At 34.9% G+C, this 12,775-nt stretch overlaps 1 protein-coding gene and 1 long non-coding RNA gene across 3 annotated transcripts in view; both read left to right on the forward strand.

The window, feature by feature from the left end:
* The first annotated feature begins 313 nt into the window (after window positions 1-313).
* On the forward strand, window positions 314-4,875 carry LOC124865151. 2 transcript variants are annotated; one of them, XR_007037472.1, is made up of 6 exons: window positions 314-403; window positions 542-656; window positions 2,786-2,904; window positions 3,772-3,883; window positions 4,626-4,748; window positions 4,833-4,875. It is a non-coding gene; the product is annotated as an uncharacterized LOC124865151 (long non-coding RNA). The 2 variants fall into 2 exon arrangements; XR_007037471.1 differs by lacking the exon at window positions 314-403 and having other exon boundaries at window positions 455-656.
* Window positions 4,876-4,919: 44 nt separating this feature from the next.
* Window positions 4,920-12,775, forward strand: part of LOC124865148 (NACHT, LRR and PYD domains-containing protein 4A-like) — a 73,502-nt gene continuing 65,646 nt past the window's right edge. Inside the window, exon 1 of the mRNA XM_047360116.1 lies at window positions 4,920-4,952. The gene's annotated coding sequence lies outside the window, so the exon portion shown is untranslated. The remainder of the gene's footprint in view (window positions 4,953-12,775) is intronic.

The following is a 12,775-nucleotide window of genomic DNA, read 5'->3' on the forward strand; positions in this document are numbered from 1 at the left end:
ATGGATGCTGCAGAGAACATCCACCTTGTTATTAGAACTTAGTTCAAACTCCAGCATCTCTGCTGGTTTGGGAGGATGGATTAGTGTAAATAAACAATCAATCAATCCTTGGATATATTTACAGGTTTAAGAGCAGCATGTGCTTCCATCCAGACAGTGTTTCCTTCAGAGAAGACCATGAATATTTCAGCTAAACAACATTAAACTGCATCCATCATCTATTCTAATGACAGATCTTCTAACATCATCTTCAGAAACATGTTCTTCACAGCTAAACTTCTTCTGTTTTCTCTCTTTTAAAGCAGTTTTATTGCTCCTTAAAGGGATGATTAAAGCAACCTGTGAAGACAAAGTCAGACACGTCTCACAACAACCAGCCTCTAGGATCAGTTCCTGCAAACAGGTTTTTCTGGGTTTCCTTCATAGTTTCTGTTCAACAGAAGAATTCAACTCAGGATAGAAAGTTCAAACCTTTTCTCTGGAAATGAAAGATGAAGAATGTCTGAGAAGTTGCTGCTGCTCCTCCTACCTGTCTCTTTAGGCTCCGCCTCCATCTCAGGTGAAGCTCTGACTCATTCCAGGAAGCAGCTCACCTGTATCTCAGTCCAAGTTCACACATCAAGTGTCTTCAACACTTTCTGAAGCTCTAACAAACTGTAAGTTCATTTTTATTCATAGTTAAACTTTGACTTTAATCATTTTTAACTCTTTTATGTTTGGAAAACTTTTTATTTCAGCTCAGAGTTTCAGCAGTTTTATGTTTAAAGGAACATTTACAGGATTATTAAATATCTGAAATCAGTCAACATGATGAACAGCTGATGTTTAAATATTTTCTTCATTAAATAAAATTAATCTTTTTTATTATGAGAAGCAAACTATCATCTCCATGATTAAAATCAGACACCACAACTTCCTGCTGCTTCCTTTAATCCTTTCAAAATAAAATGACATTAAATGAATTAAATTGCTTGATTTCAATGAGGTAAAGTTTGTTGCAGCTTTAAATGAGCAGATAATCCAGTTGTTTAGTTTGATGGTTGTGAAATAAAGTAGTTTCAGTGTTTATTCTGTTTTAGTATTTGAACTGGTTTTATTGAGCAGCTGCAGCAGGAAACAGTCTGACTGATCAGGATCTACAGTCTGGGATCCTGCAGCTCCTTCAGTCAGACTTTAAAGTCAAACTGGAATCACTTCATTCCTTCAACAACTTGTTTTTCTATCGTTTAGCTCAAACATTGAGCTGTTCATTCAGTTTTAAACTGTTAAATATAATTTAGTTTCAGACTCTTTGTCAGTGATGCCTCGTTGTTGTTGATTTATTAATTTGTGACCTCAGTTGAGATTTATGTGTCAATGTTTGGAGTTGCTTTTCTAAAGTCCTGTTAAATTAATTTATATGTTAAACTGAGTGAATGTGATGGTCTGAAGATTCTAGTCAAAGTCAATCTGTGTGTTGGTGCTTTGCAGTTATGATTATTTGATTATGAATATTTAAAAAAATATAATTCTTGATTTATAATTTCTAACCAAAATGACCCACAGCAAATAGATATTAGAGGTACACTATGGGATTGTGATTACTCAGCTACTTTAACAATAATTAATGATTATTAGCCAAAATCAAGCTAAATGTAACTATATCAGACCATTAACCAAATGATACAAATAAAAGTCTTATTGACACCAAATCACTCTTATATATGGAGCTTTAGTGGCTTCCAGAAATGTTTTGTTCAGCAGGACTGAGGCTAGAAAAGGTTTTTTTAAAAGGTTTCTGATCCCTGGTCTGTTTATTCAGTTACTTTTAGAAACTCTGGAAAATGTTTTATTGCTTTGCTGTAAAATATGTTTGTGTTTCTATTTATGTATAAAATATATTTTTATTTTATCTTTAAAATCCTGGCCAACATGGGTCTAATTTTTGTTTTGTGCACATACTTTAGTTGTTTATATTTTTAAAGTAAGTTTTGTAATATTTTCTCCTCCTTTTATGGTGAAACATTACATGAAATCCCTTTCGGGGTCAGACTGGTCTACGTTCCTGAATGAAACAGACCAGTTTGACACAGAATAGAAACTCAGAAAGTTAAATCTAAATTCTGATGAAATAAGAGTAAGATGTTATTTAATGGGGTTTTAAACATTTATTCTTTTTAAAGTTATTTTAACAATGAATATTTTTTCATGGAGGAAGTTAGTTGTTAAATTCCTTCTCCTGCTGAATGACATCATCAGTCATCTGACTGATCAATATCTTCACATCATGCAGTGTTTCAGTCTGCAGCTCCTTCATTTTACAGTCAAACTGCAATAATTTCATTCATTGAAACAATCTTTTAATCTCTAACAAACGTCCAACAATCTGTTTTTCTCCAGTTGGATGATCTGATCTTAAAATTCAATTCAATTCAAAATCAAATCAGAGCTTTAAAGTTAGTTTGTTTGTTCATAACTTCATGAGTTTAAGTTACCTTGAAGTGATTCAGAGCTTGTTATTTTAGGCAGAATTAGACCTTCATCATAGCTACATTGTCCTGTGATGGTTTGGCGACCTGTCCAGGGTGAACTCTGCCTCTCACCTGTAGACTGCTGGAGATAAGCACCAGCTCCCCACTGTGGAATAAGCGTAGAGAAGATGAATGATGAATGAATGATATCTACAGTTAAAGTTTTCTATGCCTTTCTGCTGAGAACATACATTAGGATCAGCAATATTCACCTTCTGATGTTTCCACCTGCATCTTTTAGAAATAAAATAACATTCTTACTGGTTTTCCTGCAGGTAGAACAGACTGGTTTTGCTCCTCTTCCTCCTCATGCCTCCAGATCAGGTGAAACTGTTAGAGGTTGTTGTTCATAGAGGTCGAGCATCTTCAGCCTTTTGGACAGTTTAACCAATCTGTAAGTTGCTCTGTTTCATATCTGATCTTAGTTTTTAGAGTCTTTCCTGTTTATTTCTGCTCTCTGATGTCTGGAGAAAATGTTCCCTTCTTATCTCAGCCCAGTTTAATCTTTCTGCTTTTTATAAAGACAATTCTAAAGGAGTATTGATTAACCATCAATTATCAATCAAACAAAGTATAAAAAGCTGATAATTTCACTTTTTTACCACAAATAAATTATATTTCAATCAGACAAAACACCTTCCTGTTACTTCCTGTATTGCCTTATAAGGTCAATTGATTTTCAGATTAAAACAGTCCATGTATGAATTGTACGTAGCTGCCTGTGAAATAAAGTAGTTTCAGTGTTTATTCTGTTTTAGTATTTGAACTGGTTTTATTGAGCAGCTGCAGCAGGAAACAGTCTGACTGATCAGGATCTACAGTCTGGGATCCTGCAGCTCCTTCAGTCAAACTTTAAAGTCAAACTGGAATCACTTCATTCCTTCAACAACTAGTTTTTCTTTCGTTTTAACTCAAACACTGAGCTCCTCTTTCAGTTTTCACCTGTTAAATATAATTTAGTTTCAGACTCTTTGTCAGTGGTGCCTTGTTGTTGTTGATTTATTAATCTGTGACATCAGTTGAGATTTATGTGTCAATGTTTGGAGTTGTGAAGTCAAACACGTCTCACAACAACCAGCCTCTAGGATCAGTTTCTGCAAACAGGTTTTTCTGGGTTTCCTTCATAGTTTCTGTTCAACAGAAGAGTTAAACTCAAGATAGAAAGCTCACACCTCCTCTCTGGAAATGAAAGCTGAACAAGGTAAAATGTTTCTGAAGATGTCTGATAAACTGATGCCCATCCTCTTACCTGTCTCATTAGGCTCCGCCTCCATCTGAGGTGAAGTTCTGACTGGTTCCAGGAAGCTGCTCTGCTGCCTCAGAGTCTGTTTTGTTCAAGTCTTCTTCTGTTCTCTGTCTTGCTTAAAGAAACCGTAAGTTTACTTTATTTCATAGTTAAAATTGATTTGAACTTTAATCATTTAATAGTGTGTTTCTGCTCTCTGGTGTTTGGAGAACATGTTCTCCTCTTATTTCAGAACCAAGTTTTAGTTTTACTGTATATGAAGGAACATCTACAGGATTATTAGATTATTGTCTGAAACAGTCAACATGATGAGCAGCTGATGTTTGTTTTTCACTAAACTAACAGCTTCGTTTTCAGGTCATTCAATCAAACTTTTATTTTCACCTTTAAAGTCACAGAATAGCTGCTTCCTGTCAATCATTTCAAAATAAGATGACGTTAACGTTGTTAAAATGTTTCATGTTATTAAATGGTGTGAAGCTTTAATGGAACATATAATCCATCTGTATAGTTTGATGACTGAGAAATCCAGCAGGTCCAGATGTTCAGAGTTTGTTCTGCTTCATTTTGTGGAGCTGCAGCAGAAGAAGTTTGACTGATCAATATCTTCACATCATGCAGTGTTTCAGTCTGCAGCTCCTTCACTTTACAGTCAAACTGCAATAATTTCATTCATTGAAACAATCTTTTCATCTCTAACAAACGTCCAACAATCTGTTCTTTCTATTATTAATGTTAAATATGGTTTAGTGTCACAATCTTTGTTTCTGGAATAGAGGAACAACAACTACCTAGACTGTTCATTTGTAGCTACAGGTGTGTGTCAGTGAATGAAAATGTATCTTCATCATGTGTGTTCTTGGCTGCAGCTCCATGTGTGTGAGCTGATGTGAACTGAGCAGCATGGATCAGTGTGAGGACAGAGAGGACAGAGTCCCTCCCTCTAAAACCACTCTGTGTGGAGAACATGAGGACCAGAGCAAAGTTCAGAGGTCAGATCACCATCTCTAACTGTCCAGGACTCTTCTCCATGTCAGAGCTCAGCTCTCACATCACCAAACCATCTTTATTCACAGGAAACGATCAAAATCAGAACCCGGACCCGGACATGAACCCAGCTGTGTGTCCTTAAAGAGAAACTGGTCAAATGATCCTATTATTGATTTTAAATCAGCTCAACGTTCAGCTGCAAACAGGTGAGCTGTTTCTAAATGTTCAAACTAATTAGTTGAAACTAACTTCATTCCAACATATTAATGAGAAAACAACTCTTTCTCACACATGTCTGTGTTCACATGTGAAGCAGTGTGTGATGGATGCTAAATCATGGAAATAATCAAACCATTGTATTATTGTGATGATATGAAATGATCTTGTTAGATGATATTGGAGCTAAAATCAGTTGTTCTTCCATCCAGTTGAATCATTCTGTATCACCTTGTGTCACATTAGTTCATCAGAGTTGGTGCTTCTGCAGAGCTTAAGGTGACTGCACATGTAGGCAAGTCATGATGCTGATTCAAGGATTAGATGTCAACTAAATAATCCAAACTAAATCTGATGGAAAACATGATCTCTCACTGTTATATGCAAACATCAGTGAAATCAACAGCTTCTAAAGTACATTTGTGTTCATTCAAAATGATCATCAGTCTTATTATCAGCAAACTGCTCCACAGTCTCCTTCAGCAGCCACTAAATGTCATCAACAATACAAGATCATCTACGTGCTGCTGTGATGAAGTCTGATGATGAGAACAAGATCAATGTTTTAGAGGACATTTAGTGTGGATTACTTGATTTATGAAAGGTCCTTGAATGCACCACCATGGCCTGTATGACCATAAAAAGCTTCCAGAAGCTCAGAAATGATGAGCTGAGAATAAAGCTGCTGCTCTAAAGAGGTTCCATCATCAGTTTAAGACTAGAACAAGTAAAACAAACGACAAGAAGATAAATGAACTTGTTTCTCCATCAGCAGTTCTGACTCTGATCCAAAGGAAGAAAGTTTGTCAGGATAGAAGATCAGAACACATCAAACACTGTTCTACAGAAAAACTTTCTGATTATTGTTCAGTTCCTACTACCAAACCAAAAAATCATCCCTTAGTGAGAGAAACATATGATGGAGTCCGCACAGTTATCTGGAAAAGTCATCCTTTGGAGCAACAATGAGGTGCAAGCTTTTCTGGCGATCAAAGGATTTCGGTTTATATCTTCTTGGAATTGAAGAAGAACCCCAATCAAGCTCACAAATACGACACATGATGCTTTAAAGACGCGCCTCCAGGAGGTGTTCCCTTCAGTGGAGCGAAAGCGGGTCTATGGAAATGCAACACACAACGTGCAGAGCCTTGCGGAGCTGTTCCGGGCTGGCCAAATTGAGCCAGTGGAAAAGGGGCATAAGTCCTTAATGCAACGTTCTGTATGGCAACTTTTAAAAGTATCACCAAAACAAAACAGAGAGGACTCCCAGCTGTCACTAATCTCTGCTAATTGGGAACATTACGGTTTCTCATGCAGCTACAGTGGAGAAAGAAATGAACTAGAAGATTTAATGAACTAGAAGATTATGTCAGTGTACCATCTTTCATCGGCAATGAGGTTCATAGCTGCTCTGCAATTAACTGAATATCTCACCTCAAACAACTTCAAGCTTGAATGTAAACATCACTGGTTCTGGAAAAAAAAAATCAGCTTAGGTTCAAAGGGCTACATGTAGTATCCCATCAGCCCAAACTCTGTACATCTCATGAAATGCAAGTTTTCCCAGCAGCTGCTCATGCTGCATCCAGGAACAGCTGGGACACTAGGCTGTTGAAAAATCGAAACAACTATAAAGTGATTGAAACATGTTTTATTCTCAATTATGGTCACAATCTGATTTAGATATTTATAAAGATCAACTTTGATCGTGTTTAAGTGGTCCTATTGTTGTATAATCTATCCAGGCATCGGCCATGCCTGCCGCCACTACTGTGGATGCGAGTCAGTTCTATACTTTCTACTTTACTTAAAATTTAGAATAAGACTGTATAAATTGAATTCAGAAAGATTATTTGTTTACTGCTGACCAACGTAAAGCAAAAAAAGAACATGTTTTTATAATTTATTTTTCTTGATTGAAGTGTAGTGAACACCCAGTGTTTCAAGGAGGAGTAAATATGCATCAGAACATGTGGTCCAATCTGGAATAGTGTTATGTGGAAACATCATTTAGTTTTCCACTATTTGCAAACAGCTGCAGGATATTTTCTCTAAAACAACAACAGGTCGTGTTTGCAACTCAATCTGTACAGATTAAAACATCATTCAAAGTTTAATTGGGTCACAGAACATAGAAATGTGTCTAAATCACATTTTGTTCTGTTTTAAGGTTCTCTCAGGTCTAAACAGTTTTATTATATTATTTAATCATGGTGAGAAAATAAGAGTCCATATTAATATGAAAGCTTAATAATTATTATTTATATCGGAGCTGAATTGGTCCTGAATTGATTAATTTACTGTAGTAAAACATATGACCTGTATCTTCCAAAGCAAAAGCAGCTCCTCTAAACTCATTACTTCCTCTTGGTTCTGCACTTGGAAGCACATGAAAAACTTTTAAAATTTTCCCCATAATGAATCTCACTGGAACATTTCTGACAAGATCAAGTTAGAATTATTTATGACTCTTTTTAATGAGTGTTCATTTAATAAACCAGGTCTGAACCTTGTTACTTATTGGTTAAACTTAATCACCACACTCAGTCTTCAAGCAGCCCTATCTGATCCACTGGACACAAAGATTTAATGACTGCTGCTTTGTTCTGGCTCTTTTCCAGCAGTAACCTGGTCTGGTGGCTAAAGCTGCTACTGAAGGGCTAAAAGACCAAAAGTGTCTCATTCAGGGGGAGTCGCCGCATGCTGTATTTAAAGGACTTTATAACATCCACATTACATTACATACAATCAGAGGACAATTTGTCATCTTCATTTATGAACCTGAACAGTGACAGTTCAGAATGTAGTTGAATCTAATTGCTGGTATCTCACACTGTGTAAATGTTTGCTCAGTGGTAGCGCCAAATAATAAGCAGACATACAGAAGCAGATGATAACTATACTGGTGCAAAACATTATGGAGATATCATGAGCCTATAGATAGCCTGATTAAAATTATTTTGTTTACATTAAGGATGAGCATTTATATTTCTCTTCTATGAATCATAAATAACAAGATGAGCGTGATAAAATAAATCACATTAACCGTAATACAAATAAACTCCAACTGAACACCAAAAACTGACAGAATGGTTGGGATTGTTTTCTTGTTTAAACATTTAGTTTTATGTTTGGTTCAATGAGATCATAAATAAAATAAATATTTAGTTTAAATCCTAGTGACACATATTTATTTTGATAGTTATAGTAATTATGATTACTAGAGCAGTTTGTATTAGACCTTTTTTGGTGGTGGTGAGGGGGTTACAGGGAGTAATCCAATTCTACAAATGTTATTCCTATTTTTTTCAATTGTTTTTGATGCAAATAAATCTGAATCCGATTTCAGGTGGGTCCAGTGGCCCCGCCCAACCTCTAGCTCCGCCTCTGATCTTTTTTTAAAGTGATTTAAAAATACTGTAATTAATTTTAAAATATATTTTTTTAATCATCACTTTTATCCTCACAATAAATATCAAACAATATTGTGATAGTCCATATTCCCCATGCATTGTGTCCACTACGGTATCCTGCAAGGGACACAAGTCTCTTCTCTTTTCCTCTCACTCTGAGGGCTTTTTTTAAAACTATGTAGCACAGTTGGTGGTGTCATATTCCAGATGTTTCCCCTTTCATTCTTCCTTTACAGAAACACATCAGTCATTTTTCAGTAACCGAGAAAGGTTTAGAACAGGGGTCCCTACATCCCTCCTCCACTTAGATGTTTCAAATGTCAGAGATATGGACACATAGCTGCAGTTTGTAGAGGACAGCAAAGGTGTCATATGGGGGGGTGAAGTAAGAAAGAAGGTGGCAGAAATTCAACAAGTAAAAGTGGTCAACAATGTCAGTTATGCAGAAGTTTAAAAAAAAAGTGCAGGGACAGAGAGTAAGAGTAGAAACAGTCAGAGTTCAACAAGATTTAACTCCAAATCACATGTAAATGGAACAAACAAACAGAGACGTAACAGTAGAAAAGATCATGCTGTTCATAGCATATCTGATCAACTGTAGGGACCAATTAAAACACAAATCAGAAAAAAATAAGATTACAATGAAAGGAGCAGAGAAGTTTTGTGGGATAAAGGATGTAATTTGGGAGAACATTATCAAAATACTAGGGGGAGATGGGAAACCTGGAACAATGGGGGACAAGGAGGTATGATCATTTTACAATGAAACGATAGAAGTTTAATAGTAAACGGTCAGGAGTTTAAAGGATTCATTAAAAGCAGCATCAACAAACCAGACATAATTTGCATTCAGCAAACATGGCTTCAATCTAATCTAGAATTTGTAGTTAGAGGATATGTCACTATAAGAAGAGATCAAGATGTGGGTAGGGGAGGAGGCTGTATTATATTTATAAAAGAAGGAATTAATTATAGGGTTTTAACATAAGGATTAGATTTGGAGTTTGTAATTATCGAAATATGGAGGAGAAATAAAAACATAAAACTTATACATTTTTATAACCCAGAAAAAACAATGTCAGTAGAATCAATGGACATTATTGTACTTTTAGAAGAGAAAGTAATTTGTTGCGGTGATTTTAATGGACATAATACATTATGGGATAGGTATAATGATCACAATTGTATAATAACTGAAGAAGTTATGGATAATAGAAATTTGGTATGCATAAATGATGGAGGAGTACAAGAATTGATGTAGCAACATGAAGGAAACCAGCAGTAGATATTACATTAGTTTCAAGCCCTTTGGCAAGTTTCAGTTCATGGCAACAATAGCCAGCGATCACAATCCCATAATAATCAAACTGGATGTAGGAAAGCAGTATTATAATACAATGGGAATACAGAAATGGAGTTTCAGGGATGCTGATTGTGTAACATTTGTGAGTTTTAGTGATAAAGAAATGGATCAAATAGATCTGAATATGAATATTGATCAATTAAACATGTCAATTTGTTTAACTACATTAGAAGCAGCAAACAAGTCTAAAAAAAGGAGGAAAAAAGAACCAAATTGTACCATGTTGGACAAAGGAGTGTGAAACATTAATAAAATTTAGAAATAAAGCTTTTAACATAAAAAAAAAGAATCATAATACTCAAAATCTTATTGAATATAAAAGTTTTCAAAGTATTGTAAGAAGAACCATAAAAAATACTAAAAGAATATTGGAGACAGTTTTGTAATCCAGTGGGAAGGAAACAGAAGTTAGTAAAATTTGAACAATGATAAAAAGAATGAATGGAATAAGACAAGAGTATGAGTATCCAGTTCTCCATGATGGAGAAGACGTAGCTGCTGGAAATAATGAAAAAGCAGAAATGATGGCTAGAACCTTTATGAAAATTCATAGTTCAAACAATATTAGTGCAGAAGGAAAAAGAGGAAATGAGAAAACTATTAGGGAGAATAGAGATTTATTAGAAGAAGAGGAAACAGAAAATGTTTAATTAAATATATCATTTACCAAGAATGAATTAAACCGTGTACTTCAAAAATGTGAGATATCAGCACCAGGAAAGATGAAATATGCTATATAATGATATAATCTCTTAGTGAGTCATCAAAATATATTATTTTAGCGTTATATAACAAAGTCTGGGAGGAAGCCGATGTTATACTCATACAAAAACCAGGCAATTATCGACCAATTGTTTTAACTTCTAACATATGCAAAATTATGGAAAAAATGATAAATAAAAGTTTAATATACTATATAGAAAAGAAAGGATATCTGTCAAATTATCAGAGTGGTTTTAGAAAAGGAAGAAATAGCATATGATATGATGTGGAGAGAGGATTTACCTATAAAACTGAAATAAATAAGAATCAGTGGTCAAATGTTTAAGTGGATAAAACATGTTCTATCAGAAAGACAAATACAGGTAAAAATAGAACAAAATGTTTCCAATAAATTTTTCATAGAAAGTGGGAAGCAACAAGGGAGCTTAGTGAGTCCTTAATTATTTTCTTTAATGATAAATAATATGTTTGATGATATAGATACGGTGGTGGGACGCTCACCTGCTGCTGATGACGGGGCTTTGTGAAAAAGAGGGAAACATTTAGAATATATAGTTAATAAATTACAATTATCAATTAAGACTGTTGAAAAGTGGTCAAATAAGTGGGGATTTAAATTTTCAGTTGATAAAACAAAAATGTTATTTTTTACTAGAAAAGGTGTAAATTATGATATTTTACTCAAATTATTTGGACAAAAACTTGAAAGCGTAAAACAATTTAAGTTCCTTGGCATCTGGTTTGATGAAAGAATAACATGGAAAGTTCACATTCAAAAAATCAGAAATAAATGTAAGATATTAAACATTATGAGGTGTCTAATTGGAAGAGACTGGAGAGCAGATAGGAAATCATTGAAGGGTATATACACAGGATTGATTAAATCAGTATTAGATTATGGGAGTATTGTTTATAATTCTGCTTCAAACACATCTTTAGAAACATTAAATACTATTTAATATCAGGCAATGAGAATTATTACTGGAGCATTTAAAACAACATGTACAGGATCTTTATTAGGAGAGATAGGAGAGCCACCATAAAGTATCAGAATGGATCAGTTTGCTTTAAACTAATCAGCAACATTTAAAAAGGCATGAACAAAACCATCCAACACAAGAAGTGTTAAAATCATGCTGGGAAAAAGACAAGAGACAAACAAAAAGGTTTGGTTGAAACATAAATCAGAAAGCTGCAGAAATTCAGATCAATAATTTTAAAATCAGTCCAATAGTACCTTTGCCAATCATAAGTCCATGATTACTTACAGAACCAATAGTAGATCTGGAATTATTAGAAAAGAAGAAAGGATATAAAGATTTTTTAGATTTAGATAGACTTCTAGAATACATTAATAAATATTATGGACATGTTTAAATATAGACAGATGCATCAAAGAATATACATTATTCATGAGTTTGAAGCGAAAGTAGAAAAGAGAATAAGTGATAATTTATCAGTATACACAGGAGAAATGATAGCAGTACTACCAGTACCAGTACTTTTTGCTCTTTAGTGGATCGAAGTTAATAAAAAGATTTAAATTATTACAGAGAAATTTAATATCTGATAGTTCTCAAGCTTTGATGAATTATCTTAAAATGACTCGTTTATTTGAAAGGATATGATTTTTTTTTCGTTGTTTCAGTCCACACTCCATACCAGTTGGTGGCAGTAATGCACATCTACAGTTATTTGCCAACTGCCATAAAACTCTACAAGAAAAAGAAGAAGAAGAAGAAGCTATGCGGGGTCCTTGAACGCGGGTTGCTAATGACCCTTTTCTAGTGGCCCGTTTTAGGCGGTCCGGCTTCGCTCCTTCCATTCGGCTTCACTCTACTGGTTCTGGTACCAGTTGTGTTCCCACTGATTTATGGCTGGAGCTATGGTGCCTGAAGCTCCGCCTCCAGCTATGGGTGTGGTCTGCTGTTAACGTTAGTGTTAATAGCTGATAAGTTACTAGCTTGGGAGCTCACGCTTGCTGACAGTACAATGACTTGGTGGTGCACAGATGAGTGAGTAAAAGAAGATGAGTTTGTCAAAAATACATAAAGTTCATTATGAAAATCACACATTTAAGATGAATGGACAGAAGCATACGCTTTCCTTTGACCTTCAGTAGGGTCTAAGGTCGGTCTGCCTTATATGTTCTGAATCAGTTGGACTTGTAAAGATTTGAAATCTAAGGAGACATAATAAAACCAAACATATTAGATGGAAAAGAAGGACAACAACCTAAGGAAAAGTTCAGCAAATTGCCCTGCCTGCCACAAGCAACAAGGAGAGCAGAACTGTTCTACCAAGATGTCCTGAC

This window comes from Girardinichthys multiradiatus, unplaced genomic scaffold (genome assembly GCF_021462225.1).
Source record: "Girardinichthys multiradiatus isolate DD_20200921_A unplaced genomic scaffold, DD_fGirMul_XY1 scaffold_29, whole genome shotgun sequence".
Taxonomy (NCBI): Eukaryota; Metazoa; Chordata; class Actinopteri; order Cyprinodontiformes; family Goodeidae; genus Girardinichthys; species Girardinichthys multiradiatus.